This window comes from Meles meles, chromosome 4 (genome assembly GCF_922984935.1).
Source record: "Meles meles chromosome 4, mMelMel3.1 paternal haplotype, whole genome shotgun sequence".
NCBI classification, from domain to species: Eukaryota; Metazoa; Chordata; class Mammalia; order Carnivora; family Mustelidae; genus Meles; species Meles meles.
Window position 1 is genome coordinate 78,484,873 of NC_060069.1, and position 14,635 is coordinate 78,499,507.

Genomic DNA, 14,635 nt, shown 5'->3' on the forward strand with positions numbered 1-14,635 from the left:
AAGGGGAGAGATCATGACCAAAACCAAGGAAATACAATTTTAAGAACATATGAGCAACTATATGCCAACAAATTAGGCAATCTGGAAGAAATGGATGCATTCCTGGAAACTTATAACCTACCAAGACTGAAATAGGAAGAAACAGAAAACCTGAACAGACCCATAATCAGCAAGCAAATTGATGCAGTAATCAAAAACCTCCCAAAAAAACAAGAGTTCAGAGCCAGATGGCTTCCTGGGGAACTATAACAAACATTTAAAGAAGAAATAATACCTATTCTACTGAAGCTGTTTCAAAAATATAAATGGAAGGAAAACTTCCAAACTCAGTCTATGAGGCCAGCATCACCTTGATCCCAAAACTGGACAAAGACCCCATCAAAAAGGAGAATTACACACCAGCATCCTTGATGAACATGGATGCCAAAATACTCACCAAGATGCTAGCCAATAGGATCCCACAGTACATTAAAAGGATTATTCACCATGACCAACTGGGATTTATTCCTGGGCTGCAGGGTTGGTTCAACATCTGCAAATCAATCAATATGATACAACACATTAATAAAAGAAAAGATAAGAACCATATGCTCCTCTCAGTTGATGCAGAAAAAAATATCTGACAAAATACAGCATCCTTTCTTGATTGAAACGCTTCAAAGTATAGGGATAGAAGGAACGTAGTTCAGTGTAATAAAAAGCCATCTGTGAAAAGCCCACAGAAAATATCATTCTCAATGAGTAAAAACTGATTAGTTTTCCCTTAAGATCAGGAACATGACAGAAATGCCAACTCTCACCACTATTATTCAATGTAGTACTAGAATTCTTAGCCTCAGCAATCAGACAACAAAAAGAAATAAAAGGTATTCATATTGGCAAAGAAGAAGTCAAACTCTCACTCTTCACAGATGACATGATTCTTTATGTGGAAAATCCAAAAGACTCCACCCCAAAATTGCTAGAACTCATACAAGAATTCAGCACCATGGCAGGATACAAAATCAATGCACAATAATCAGTTGCATTTTTATACACCAACAATATGACTAGAGAAAGAGGAATTAAGGAATTGATCCCACTTAACAATTGCACTAAAAACTATAAGACACCTAGGAATAAACCTAACCAAAGAGGTAAAGGATCTATACTCTGAAAACTACAGAACACTTATGAAAGAAATTGAGGAAGACATAAAGAGATGAGAAAACATTTCATGCTCATGGAATGGAAGAATAAACATTATGAAAATGTTTATGCTGCCCAGAGCAATCCACACATTCAATGCAATCCGTATCAAAACACGATTGACATTTTCCACAGAGTTGGAACATACAATCTTAAAATTGGTATGGAACCAGAAAAGACCCTGAGTCACCAAGGAAAGGTTGAAAAAGAAAAACCAAGCTGGGGGCATCACGTTGCCTGATTTCAAGCTCTATTACAAAGCTGTGTTCATCAAGGCAGCATGGTACTGGCACAAAAACAGATACATAGGTCAGTGGAACAGAACAGAGAGCCTAGATATGGACCCTCAACTCTGTGGTCAAATAATCTTCAACAAAGCAGGAAAAGATATCCAATGGAAACATGATAGTCTCTTCAATAAATGGTGCTGGGAAAATTGGACAGCTATATGCAGAAGAATGAAACTTGACCATTCTCTTACACCACATAAAGATAAACTCAAAATGGATGAAAGATCTCAATGTGAGACAGGAATCCATCAAAATCCTGGAGGAGAACATAGGCAGTAATCACTTTGACATGGGCCACAACTTTTTTCAAGACACGTCTCCAAAGGCAAGGGAAACAAAAGCAAAAATGAACTTTTGGGACTTCATCAAGATCAAAAGCTTCTGCATAGCAAAGGAAACAGTCAACAAAACTTAGAGGCAGCACACAGAATGGGAGAAGATATTTGCAAATGACACTACAGATAAAGGACTGGTATCCAAGATCTATAAAGAATTTCTCAAACTCAACACCCAAAAACCAAATAATCCAGTCAAGAAATGGGCAGAAGATGTGAACAGACACTTCCCCAAACAGGACATATAAATGGCCAACAGACACATGAGAAAAGTCTACATCACTTGCCATCCAGGAAATACAAATCAAAACCACAATGGGATACCACATTACACCAGATAGAATGGTTAAAATTAACAGGACAGGGAACAACAAATGTTGGCAAGGATGCTGGTGGGAATGCAAGCTGGTACAGTCACTCTAGAAAACAGTATGGAGGTTCCTCAGGAAGTTAAAAATACAGCTACCCTACAACCCAGCAATTGCACTACTGGGTATTTACCTCAAAAATACAGATGCAGGGAAAAGAAGGGGCACATGTACCCCAATGTTCATAGAAACAATATTCAGAATAGCCAAACTGTGGAAGGAGCGAAGATGTCCTTCACCAGATGAATGGATAAAGATGTGATTCATATATACAATGAAATGTTACTCAGCCATCAGAAAGGATGAATACCTACCATTTATATATCAACATGGATGGAACTGTATTATGCTAAGTGAAGTAAGTCGGAGAAAGACAATTATCATATGATTTCACTCATATGTGGAATATAAGGAATAGTGCAGAGGATCACAGGGGAGGGGAGGGGAGGGAAAACTGAATGGGAAGAAATCAGGGAGGAGGCCGAACAATGAGACACTCTTGACTCAGGGAAACAAACTGAAGTTTGCTGGAGGGGAGGGGGGTGGGGGGTGAGGTAACCCAGTGATGGGGATTAAGGAGGGCACGTGATGGGATACACACTGGATGTTATAGGCACCTAATGAATCACTGAACACTACACCAAAAACTAATGATGCACTACATTTGACTAACTGAATTTAATTGAAAAAAATAAATAAATAAATTAGTAAGTAAAGAAAGTTATAAACCACTCTTCTTTAATGCTGCCTGCATTAAAGTAGACATGCCCCAGACCTCTGATGAAGCCCAAGATTGTTAGAAAGAGGACCAAGAAGTTCATCCAGCCCCAGTCAAACCAGTATGTCAAAATTAAGTGCAACGGCTGGAAACCTAGAGGCATTGACAGTAGATTCCACAGAAGATTCAAGGGCCAGATCTTGAGGTCCAACACTGGTTACAGGAACAACAAAAAACAAAATACATAGTGCCCAGTGGCTTCTGGCAGTTCCTAGTCCACAACGTCAAGGAGCTTGAAGTGCTCCTGATGTGCAACAGATCTTACTGTGCAGAGACTGCTCACAGTGTCCCCTCCAAAGAGCCACAAAGCCATGTGGAAAGCAGCCAGCTGGTCATAAGAGTCACCAGTCCCAATGCTATGCTGCATAGCAATGAAAATAAAGAGAAAGCTTATGTGCATGTTGTATTTCTGTTAATAAAACTACATAAATAAATAAATAAAATTCTAAATCAAATTTTCAGTGAGATGGTCTTTTACAAATGTGCTAGGTTTCTAATACAAATTATAAAACATGTTTGTTTGATATAATCCTACATGGTAAGTAAAATACTCCTTGCAGTAAATTAAGCATTTGATAATTTAACAGTTTCAACCCTTTAGGGAAACAATTAGAGTAGTGGAGAGGGATTTGACACATTTATGAAGATGTAACCCTGTCTTCTCACTAGTCCAATTTGTGCAAAAGCAGCGGCCTCCTTGGCTGGCAAAACTAGACTGAACATGTCCATGCTGTTCATGTTGAGATCAAAATATCCCGCTACTATTACACCATATATATATACATTTTTATATTTATACATATATATATGTAGTGTGTATATATATATACATATATGTATATGTATATATATATATATATACACTACAAAAGTACTAATGTTTATGACAGAAAATCTAGAAAATGGAGAAAAACAAAAACAAAGACAATAAAAATCACCCATAATGCTTCTATCCAAAGATAACCACTGCAAACCTTCTGGTGCATTTCCCTCTGGTATCCATACTAGGCACACCATTAACAGTAACAGGAGTCTGGGGGGAAAGGAAGTAATGGTCCATCCCAAACCACAGAGAAAAAATAACAGTCAACAGGACATGCATTTATTTAATAATAGGAACATTTTTTTAATATTTACTATTCTATGATTGCTTTTATATAAACTTGTATTGTTGCTCAATTTCATAGCTGATCTGTCCCTATTTCAGAGTCTAGAGTGCTAACCATTACACAGTGGAACCCCTGATCTGTCCTTATTTCAAATGAATCCTGTGTAGCATCTGTTTATCAGTAAGCAAATTATCCTCTCATATTTCTAAAGAATCCAGCAAGATAGTCCAGACAATAAAAACCAGCATTAGGCATAACTCTATTTCTACTCACTGGTCACCAGACATCACCATTCTCATGAACCCTGCCTTCACCCCCAACCCCATCAAGAGCACACCATAGTGTCACTCTCTTCCACCCACTTCAGGCCAGGACCACTCCAGGCCAAAGATAACATCATCATTAACCCTCAGTGCTTCAAACCTCAATTCACAGCCACCCCTGTCAAGCCACAAATTAATATTATTTTCACAACTGTTCTCTACCAGAAAATTGATATACTGTCATAGAGTGATTGGGCTATTCTGTATATCTAAAAGACAGAGGTCTTTAATATGTACATGCTTTCGATTATTTTAGAAATGCTACTCTTTGACTAGTATACCACGTATTATTATTTCTATTACTGTCCATCCAAAGCTTAATGTATCTCAGATAATTAAGTTGTATTTTATTTTATTTGGGGAAGAAAAGGGGGGATTAATCTATATCAATGTGCAGTATCTGTAACCTACTTTATTATTATTTTTTTAAACATTGGGTTCATTCTGGTTTTGTGCTTACTGTTTTATAACATATTGTTTTGGTTAATCAGAAACAGAAGTAATTAGAAACATAAATAAGAAAACCAATGGTTCTGAAAAAGATCTTTCACACATCGAGGTTGACCATTAACAAAAATTTTGAAGGAACTTGAATTTGCCTTCAGCAAAACTATACTTTTTCTTTACTTTACAGTTCTAAAATAACAAGATGATATGTGTTTCCATAACAGAACAAATACAACTGAGAGAAATTACTTCCTACTAAGTTTTTGTAGTTTTAAAAGAAGATTAGCCAAAGAACACAATGCTTAACCCAAAGTAGCAAACATCATAAAGTGGAATTTCAGGTACCCTAGAAATGGAAGAGATTCCTGGACAGGGCTTTCCTACTGCCCTCATATAATATCTACAAGGGACCATCCACAATGTCTACACATAAATCAAATTCTGTCATCCAGAAACTGGGTGAAATTCTAAGAGTGCACATTAATATCTCTAGACACAATGTAGTGACAATCAATATTAATACATTCTGGAAAACAAGCCTTCCTTCTAAAAGATGCATAGGCACTCAAATTATGCAAAATCCATCAGGTTGACATTAGAAAGCCACAAATGAATAAAGTTACTAAGCAAGAGGAATGCTATACTAAGCAAGAGGAATGCTAAAGAATATTGACTAAATTTTCATTGTTTAGCACAATTTAGTAGGAGATCACTGAAGTTTCAAATGGTAATGTGTTAGTTTTGGCCTATATGAGAAAGGTGGGTATCTGAACGATTCAAAAATTGAATAATGGTTCAAAGGAATGTTTTCTATTTACTAAAATTTAACCATAATGCATCTAATGTTCAGAATTGCAATAAAAATTCTCAGAGAGAAGCTAAAAACAAATGTTCAAGTTTATAAAATGTTCCATTTGCCCTTTTCCACCTATTGCACTTATAGCTTAAAACCCAGCTAGAAAAGTATTTGAATACCCAAGTGGTTATTGTAGAGATTCAGAAGGCACTAAGCTATGATTTCCTCAAGTGGAAAGTGTCGTTTGACAGCCCTTACAAAACACTACAAACATAAAAGTGGAAGGCTGGAACAAGCAATCCGCTCAGTCAATCTCCTCGACAGACTTCTCTGCTCCTTAAGGTAAGATTATTTGTCAAACCGTTAGTCATGCCTTTAACCTGTTCAGTTCTTTTGGTAGTAGTGCTTCTGATATTCTTTAGATAATTGGACTTTTGAACAGAAAATTATAAGATACTTAGACCAATTAAGTAGACTTTTCCATCTAGCTATAAAACACAGTATTTGCAAGTAGTTATTTACATACATGTGTTCCACCACAAATGTCATCTGCCTTAATAGGTGAAAATAATGGTAACATCTGTAGCCATCATATAAATAGAGAATACAAATAAAGTACAGTCATAAAACTCTCTCAACATGTTCTGGTTACACAGCAGTAAAATGTTATCCTCATTTTCATTCCCTCCAATAGTTATCTGATCTCAATTATGAGAAGCTGACAGAGAAAGACAAGATTCAACAAAAGATAAATATATACACAAGTAAAATGATGTTTAATATCTGCTCATTTTGAATACTAGAGTTGTATTTATCAATGTAGTCTCTGTTGATTCTTACTCCAACACCAGCTTTGCCTATAAAATAATGACAGGCCTGTTTTCATTAGAGGTGTCAGTCTCACGGTTTGTTTTTTTCTAACATCATGTATCTTACAGTATCAGAGAATACTATAATAATGACATGGCAAGAACATGACTAAAAAACTAAAGAGTTGGGGCACTTGGGTGGTTCACTTAGTTAAGCATCTGCCTTCAGCTCAGGTCATGATTCCAGGGTTCTGGGATGGAATCCCAAGTCTGGCTCCCTGCTCAGTGGGGAGCCTGTTTCTCCCTCTCTTCCCCGCTGGTGCTTTCTGTCACTATCTCTGTCTTTGTCTCTCACTCAGATAAATAAGATCTTAAAAAAAAAAAAAAAAACCTAAAGAGTGACCAGGTAGAATAAATATACTGCAAATATACTTAATTTCCACCAAACATGAGTATATTTCTGTTTTCTGTTAAATTAGACTGGAAGGAAAAAGAATCCACACAGACTGTAGTTCTGTTGCTTCATTGCAAGGCCATTTCAAATATAAAATGGAAGCATTCTCTGAGGGAAAAGAATCATTTCCTTCTGCTCTTAGAAAAACATAGTCCCCTAAACACTGTATCAGGATATTTCCCATCATATTCTTGCAGTCCAAATCACTGAAGCATTCCAGTGTTCATTCAGCTTCTCACAGGTTTAAAAGAAGAACCCACTGACTCCACTTTCCAGCAGCAGAAGCGGGCGGGGTGGCCCGAGGCCAGGATGGCTGGCTCCATAAAACATTTAAAAATAATCCTACTTGCCAAGTTCTCTTTATTTGCTCAAGTTCATTTTCTGTACCACTTTCTAGTATCCACAGAGCCCAGCCCTACTCCTATAAAGAAGCTAAAAATTGTGTGAAAATATAAAAAAAATTAATCATTCCTTAATTTTGTTCCAGAGATAGAAGTCAGATACCCTCAATGGAAAGATAAAGCTTTTCCATGAAAATTATTCCTCTTGAAGGAAACAGTCATTCAATTTTAATCTTTTAATTACATGGAAAAAGCTAGTGAATAGAATGAATTCAGAATTCCTATTTGCCACTTATATTCATGCATATGAAAATTATTTGGAAGCAATCTATCAAATTCTGAATTCATTCAAATCTTTTATTGCACAGTTTTCAAAAAAGATGCCACAATTCAGTTATTTCAGTCGCTTTGCTTATTAAGAGCCATTATGGATTAAAGAAAAAGAATAAACACTTGCTGACTAAAAACAATGCACTTAGTACTAGTCTCCATGGGGATATAAAAAAAAAAGAGGGCCTTCTCTTTCCCCTTAATGAGCCTACAGAAAAGACAGAGAATAAAATGCAACCAGATATTGCTAACTCTCAGGTCTAGTCAGTCCAGCCTAATGGCCCAATCAATCAGTGTGTTCCCCCTCCCCATCGCTAGCAATTGGTTTAAAGTAGAGCAAATGTGTAAGTCCGGCCAAACTTAAGTCCATCTGGAACTTTGGCTATGGGACCTTTAACTGGGGTTGCCAAGCAGGCAGGTTTATTCATGTATGCATTCAGCAAATCTTTGTTAGATATCTACCCTTTCAGGTACCTTCTAGATGGCAGATGTAAGCCCACAGAGGAAAACAAAAGAAGGGAAGAAGGGAGACAGATGGCTGGAGCATCTGGATTAAGTCATGCCTAAAGTCAGATCAACCCCTGGACTTTTTACTTATATGAGTCAGTAAATCTCTTTAGTTTAAGGCAATCTGAGTTGGGGTTTCTATATATGCAACCAACAGTCCCAACCAGCACTCCACCCCCACCCCCAGAGTCTAGGATTGGTAACTGGAATAAAATCTCACCTTCTTCTACTGAAGGCTTGCCTGTACCCAGTTATGGTCATAGACATAAAATCAGTTGGAATAGTCTCATGGCCCACTCCTCACTCCTTCCTAGCATTTCTCTATCTAATTTGTAATGACTCTCCAACTCTCAGATGGGTCCCAAAAATTTGGAGGTAACCTACCACTAAATCCAGCTTAGATGGTCTTTTTTCCTTTGGGGATTAAAAAAAAAAAAACAAAAAACAAAAAAAAAAACCTATACAGTACCCACATCTCCACATAAACACATGTAAATTACACCACAAGAATCACAGGTATGGAGGTGAAAATACACTACCAAGACACCTCCTCCTATCTCTTATTCAATACATGAATGCTGTCTTACTGGCCCTGGCTAAGAAATCAACCAGTCTCTGGTTAAATATTTCCAAAGACAGAAAGCTCACTACCTCAAGCACCATGTGCCCCAGTAATGGACAGCTTCTATATCTGAGAAGTATCATTATGATACCGAATAAAAGTTTTTCTTCCTGAAATTTTCATTGCTGTATGTCATTTCTGCTAAGTGAAGCAACAAAGAATAAGCTCCTTCCCTGTCTACTTGTCAGCTCTTCAGATATTTGAAGGCAATTAGCATGTCTCCCACTAGTATGTGTTTTTCTATAGTTCCTTCAGTTATTTCTTAAAATACATGACTTCCAGATCCACTGATGTCCTAATTCCCCTTGTCTAGGTACACTCTAGTTTATCAACAGCAACCCTTTTATAATGTTATCCCTCCCACCCACCCCACCCCACCCCACCCCACCCCACACCACACCACACCAACCCTGAATGGCCCTTGTGGTTGTCTCAAAGGCCCAGAAAACTATGGGCAAATAACTTCCTAAAGAGCTGAACACTGCATTTATGACAACAAATCTTAAGAGTTCACAAGTTCTTTTTCTTAACCATTTTAGTACAATTCCTAACACATTCAGAAAATTTGTGACATTGAAGGTCCTAATGATCAAAGCCTCCAGATTTTTTCCCAAGAACCTGCTGTACTGAGGATCTTTCTTCTCCATTCCCATTTTGGTGAGGAGTAGTTAGGTCTTTAACTTTTTTTAGCCCAAGCTTCAAAGCAGGACCCTAACAGAATTGTTCATCACTGTAAAGCCAGAACCTGAACAGTGTCCAGTACATGGTAGGGATTCAATAAGAGCCAGTGAATTAAATAAATCTCAATTTCGGAAACTCTCTCCATTGCTATTTACTTAATTTTTGAATCAGTCTTGAGATTCAGTTAGTTGAGGTCATTTGTGGTCTAAACTCAGCATTAGTTATACTTCTTAATTCACGCTCCCTCTAAATTTAGTAAGTCTGCTTTGTTTAGCTATAGCTAAGACACTGATGAAAACACTGGACATGTTGGAGCCAAAGTTAGAACCCTTTATATTAGCACTCAACAAGACACACCAGTTAAGGTAACACTGAGCCATTAACCATATACTAGGGCTGAAGGAGCTAACTTGGGTTAGAGTTCATCATCTCATTCTTGGAAAGCTTTTTAAAAAAAATGCTTTGTTAATATCAAAACACAGTAGTCAGTAGGCTGAATTTTATTAAGACAAAAATTTTTCATAGTTTGGCTATTGTAGACATTGCTGCTATAAACATTCGGGTGCACGTGCCCCTTCGGATCACTACGTTTGTATCTTTAGGGTAAATACCCAGTAGTGTGATTGCTGGGTCATAGGGTAGTTCTATTTTCAACTTTTTGAGGAACCTCCATGCTGTTTTCCAGAGTGGTTGCACCAGCTTGCATTCCCACCAACAGTGGAGGAGGGTTCCCCTTTCTCCGCATCCTCGCCAGCATCTGTCATTTCCTGACTTGTTAATTTTAGCCATTCTGACTGGTGTGAGGTGATATCTCATTGTGGTTTTGATTTGTATTTCCCTGATGCCAAGTGATGTGGAGCACTTTTTCATGTGTCTGTTGGCCATCTGGATGTCTTCTTTGCAGAAATGTCTGTTCATGTCCTCTGCCCATTTCTTGATTGGATTGTTTGTTCTTTGGGTGTTGAGTTTGCTAAGAGAGGGGGAGGGGGTTATGGACATTGGGGAGGGTATGTCCTATGGTGAGTGCTGTGAAGTGTGTAAAGTGTGTAAAGTATGGCGATTCACAGACCTTTACCCCTGGGGATAAAAATACATTATATGTTTATAAAAATATAAGAAACAAATAAAAAATTAAAATGTTAAAAAAAATTTCCAATATCACTAATTTCATGTGATTCAACCTAATTGAAAGTACCTCTAACAGCTAGCCAATGTTTTATTCTCTTAGAAAATATATACTGGTTATATTCTACCATGTGCAAAATCTGCTGTTTTCTACCTCAGAGATCAAGATATTTGTCTAAGTGTTCTCCAACTAACAGCTCACCTGTTCAGTTCCTTCTTCACTTAAGTTTCCATTTGCTTGAACTTAGAGACCAAGACCTATTCAATGTAACTGAAAGATTGTCTATGAATGCCTATGTGTATCTTGGGCTCTCCTCCCATTAGTGTTTTACCACTTATCACCTGAAGATGATTCTCTCTTTTCCCCAAAATAAATCCCGATTCCTCGTGAAGTAGGTAAATGACATTTTGAAATGCCTTAAATTCTGAATATTAAGGCATTTCTATAAGTGTGTAGCAAGTTGATCATTTATATTATTAAATGCCTCCCTCTACCCCCAAAAGTCAAATGACCATTAACAGTACTAAGCCAAAGAAACAAATTTCTTAAGAATATTATTGAGCATAGGTCCAAAGCTGTTGAATATATGATTTTGAAACGAATGCACCAATACATAGAATTATTTGAAAGTTATATATAGATTATAGATTATATAGACATTTATCTGGAAAAGATTAAGAAAAAAATTATGTATAAAAAATTGTCTCAATGATTATCATTTTCAAAATCAATAGAAGCTGATTACTAAAGCTATATCCCATAATATTCTAATGTGATCCTGGCTCTTAAAAATGTAAATGTATTTTTAAAGTATGACATCCTGCACATGGTATGTCAGGTATGTCATAGAATTCATTCTCCTAGTCTTGTTTTTTGTTCATTTCCTATTTTGTAATTGGTGACAGTGGTCAGAGATGAAGACTGGAAGGAAAAAAAAGTTCCAGTAATGTAACATCACCAATATTTACTATTTTTAAATACATGAAAGCAGTTTTAAAAAGCAAACCAAATCTAAGATTTAATCAGGTGAAATATCAGTATTAGCATCTACTATTAAATCAGAGAAAAGGAGATTTTAAAATATCTAGAACGAGAAACGAGAATATTCTTAAAAGAGAATTTAGACAAATGAACTTTAGCAATAAAGATTCCAAATGAGACTTTTAAAAAGTTATTCCGTCAAATGGGCAGTCCAATCTGAACTGGGAAATCTTCTACCACATAATTTCAAAAGTCACTTTTCCTCCCAGGAAAGTAATGCTGTGCCTCTGTACTTGGGGAAGCAGACTTTTTCTGGACAGCACATGCAGAGTTTGCTAAGCTGTCAATTATTTGTCAAGTTTTCCAGTTTGTGGGTTCTCCAAAACTCTTTGCTTCTCACCTGCTTTGAGCCATATTCTTATGTCCTTGCTCATTAACAGTAACAGTATACAATCAGAAAGAGAAGGATGACCCTCAAGCTCTGCTGATGTAATTTGCAGAACCAATAAAATAGGCAATGGGGTGAAAAAATGAATATACAGTTTTCAACTAGGCTTTAGGGATCAAGTGTGGATTTGAGTTTTTTGATAACTTGGCAACACTGTGGAACATCTTGCTCATACTTGGTCACTTTTTTCCTTTTTTAAACTAAAATTTTACTTAGTTAGCATACAGTGCAATATTGGTTTCTGGAGTAGAATTCAGATTCATCACTTACGTACAATACGCAGTGCTCATCACAACAAATGCCCTCAATACCCTCACCCATCCAGCCCATCCCCCTCATCCACCTCCTTCTATCAACCCTCAGTTTGTTCTCTATCATTAGGAGTCTCTTATGGTTTCTTTCTTTCTCTCCCTTTCCCAAAACCCTTCCCATATGTTCTGTTTTCTTTCTTAAATTCCACATATAAGTGAGATCGTATGTTATATTTCTCTGATTTAGTTCAGTTAGTCTTTCTCTGACTAAACTAGTCTTTCTCTGACTTATTTCACTTAGCATAATACACTTTAGCTCCATCCATGTCATTGCAGATGGGGAGATTTCATTCTTTTTGATGTCTGAGTAATATTCCATTGTGTATGTATCACATCATCTTTATCCATTCATCATTTGATGGACATTTGAACTCTCTCCATAGTTTGGTTACTATTGAATAATGCTGCTATAAACATCAGAGTGCATGTACCCCTTCAAATATGTATTTTTGTACCCTTTGTGTAAATATCTACTGGTGGAATTGTTCTATTTTAAGTTTTTTGAGGAACCTCCACACTATTCTCCAGAGTAGCTGCACCAATTTACATTCCCACAAATAGGGTAAGAGGGTTCCCTTTTCTCTGCATCCTTGCCAACACTTATTGTTCCTTGTGTTGTTAATTTTAGCCATCCTGACATGTGTGAGGTGATACCTCATTGTGGTTTTGATTTATATCTCCCTGATAATGAGTGACGTTGAGTATCTTTTCATGTGTCTGTTAACAATATGAATGTCTCCCTTGAAATAAATCTTTTCTTCTGCCCATTTCTTACCTAGATTAATTGTTTTTGAGGCACTAAATTTGATAATTTTTTTAATAGATTTTGGATACTAACCCTTTATCTAGTATGTCATTTGCAACACTGTGGAGAATTTTGCTCACCTTAAATTGGTCAGCTTTTATATTTAAAATATCTAGGCTCACTACTGCTTCATCTTTTCAGATAGTCAGGAAGCACATGTTTGGTCTATTGCCCTAAGTAACTTTCCAAAGGCAACTCGTTGAAAAGGATTTGCAGCTAGAACAAAGGTGACAAGATGACCTTTGCTGGCTGCAAAGACCTTTGTCATAATAATCAGCTGCTTTCTGATCTGTAAGAGAATGATTCTTTTGGCTTTCATTTTATTGTTTCCAATATCAGGTCTGGGTCATTATAAATATTATTCTGCAAGTCTGCAAAGAACCAGGGTTTAAATGATGATGCCCTTGAAATGGCCCAGACTTTAATTTCAACTGGAAAAGTCAAGCAAATGTTTTCTCCTGTTGCTGTGTCTTTTGAGGAAATGTTCACCACACTTGATAAATTAATCAGTAAAACTGAGTTTTAGATAAAGATGTTAATCCTTATATATTTCCTAGCTATTTAAGCTTGTGATGCAATTTGCCTCAGAAGAGACCATGAGCCCTCACTATAAATATTCCAAGTTTTCCCCAAAAGACCGTGGCCATTTACTACAATGTCTAAAGAGTGAAAAAAGGAAATACCAAAATCTTTCAAAAATTACTAAACACTGTCTCTGAAATGACACTAATTTCTAAGAAACCAACAACATTACCATAAGCTATATGTGGGGCTCATAGTGCATATATGATAGATGGAGTCTTACATAAATTTCAAATTACATTGGGTCCATCTGGTCCATGGACCTACCTTGCAGTTACTCCTCAATTTCTAAATGTGTAACTGGAATAGACACATTTGACAAATGGAAGTATGTCTGTGGGGTGAAAATTATTGGAACTTCCCCTCCCTACCAAGACAGTAACCCTGGGGGAGTTTCAAAGATTAATGCCACCATTAAAGTCTTGAGAGAAGTGATGGTGGTACATATCACAACACCCATTTAATTCGCCAATGTGGCCTGTGCAGAAATCAGATAGATTTGGAGAATGACTGTGGATTATCACAGTCTTAATCAAGTAGTGACTATAAATGTAGTTGCTGACCTAGATGTGGTATCTTTACTAAAATAAATAGTCTGTCATGTGGTATGTAATGCCTTTCCATAATAATTGGCAAAGACCATCAGAAACGGTTTTACTTCAGGGGCACCTGGGTGGCTCAGTGGGTTAAAGCCTCTGCCTTCGGCTCAGGTTATGATCCCAAGGTCCTGGGATCGAGCCCTACATCGGGCTCTCTGCTCCACAGGGAGCCTGCTTCCTCCTCTCTCTCTGACTAGTTGTGATTCCTCTCTGTCAAATAAATAAAATATTTGACTCTTAATCTCACAAAACAAACTGAGGGTTGCTGGGGGGGGGGTTGGAAGAGGGGGAATGGGGTTATGGACATTGGGGAGGGTATGTGCTATGGTGAGTGCTGTGAAGTGTGTAAACCTGGCGATTCACAGACCTGTACCCCTGGGGATAAAAATACATTATATGTTTATA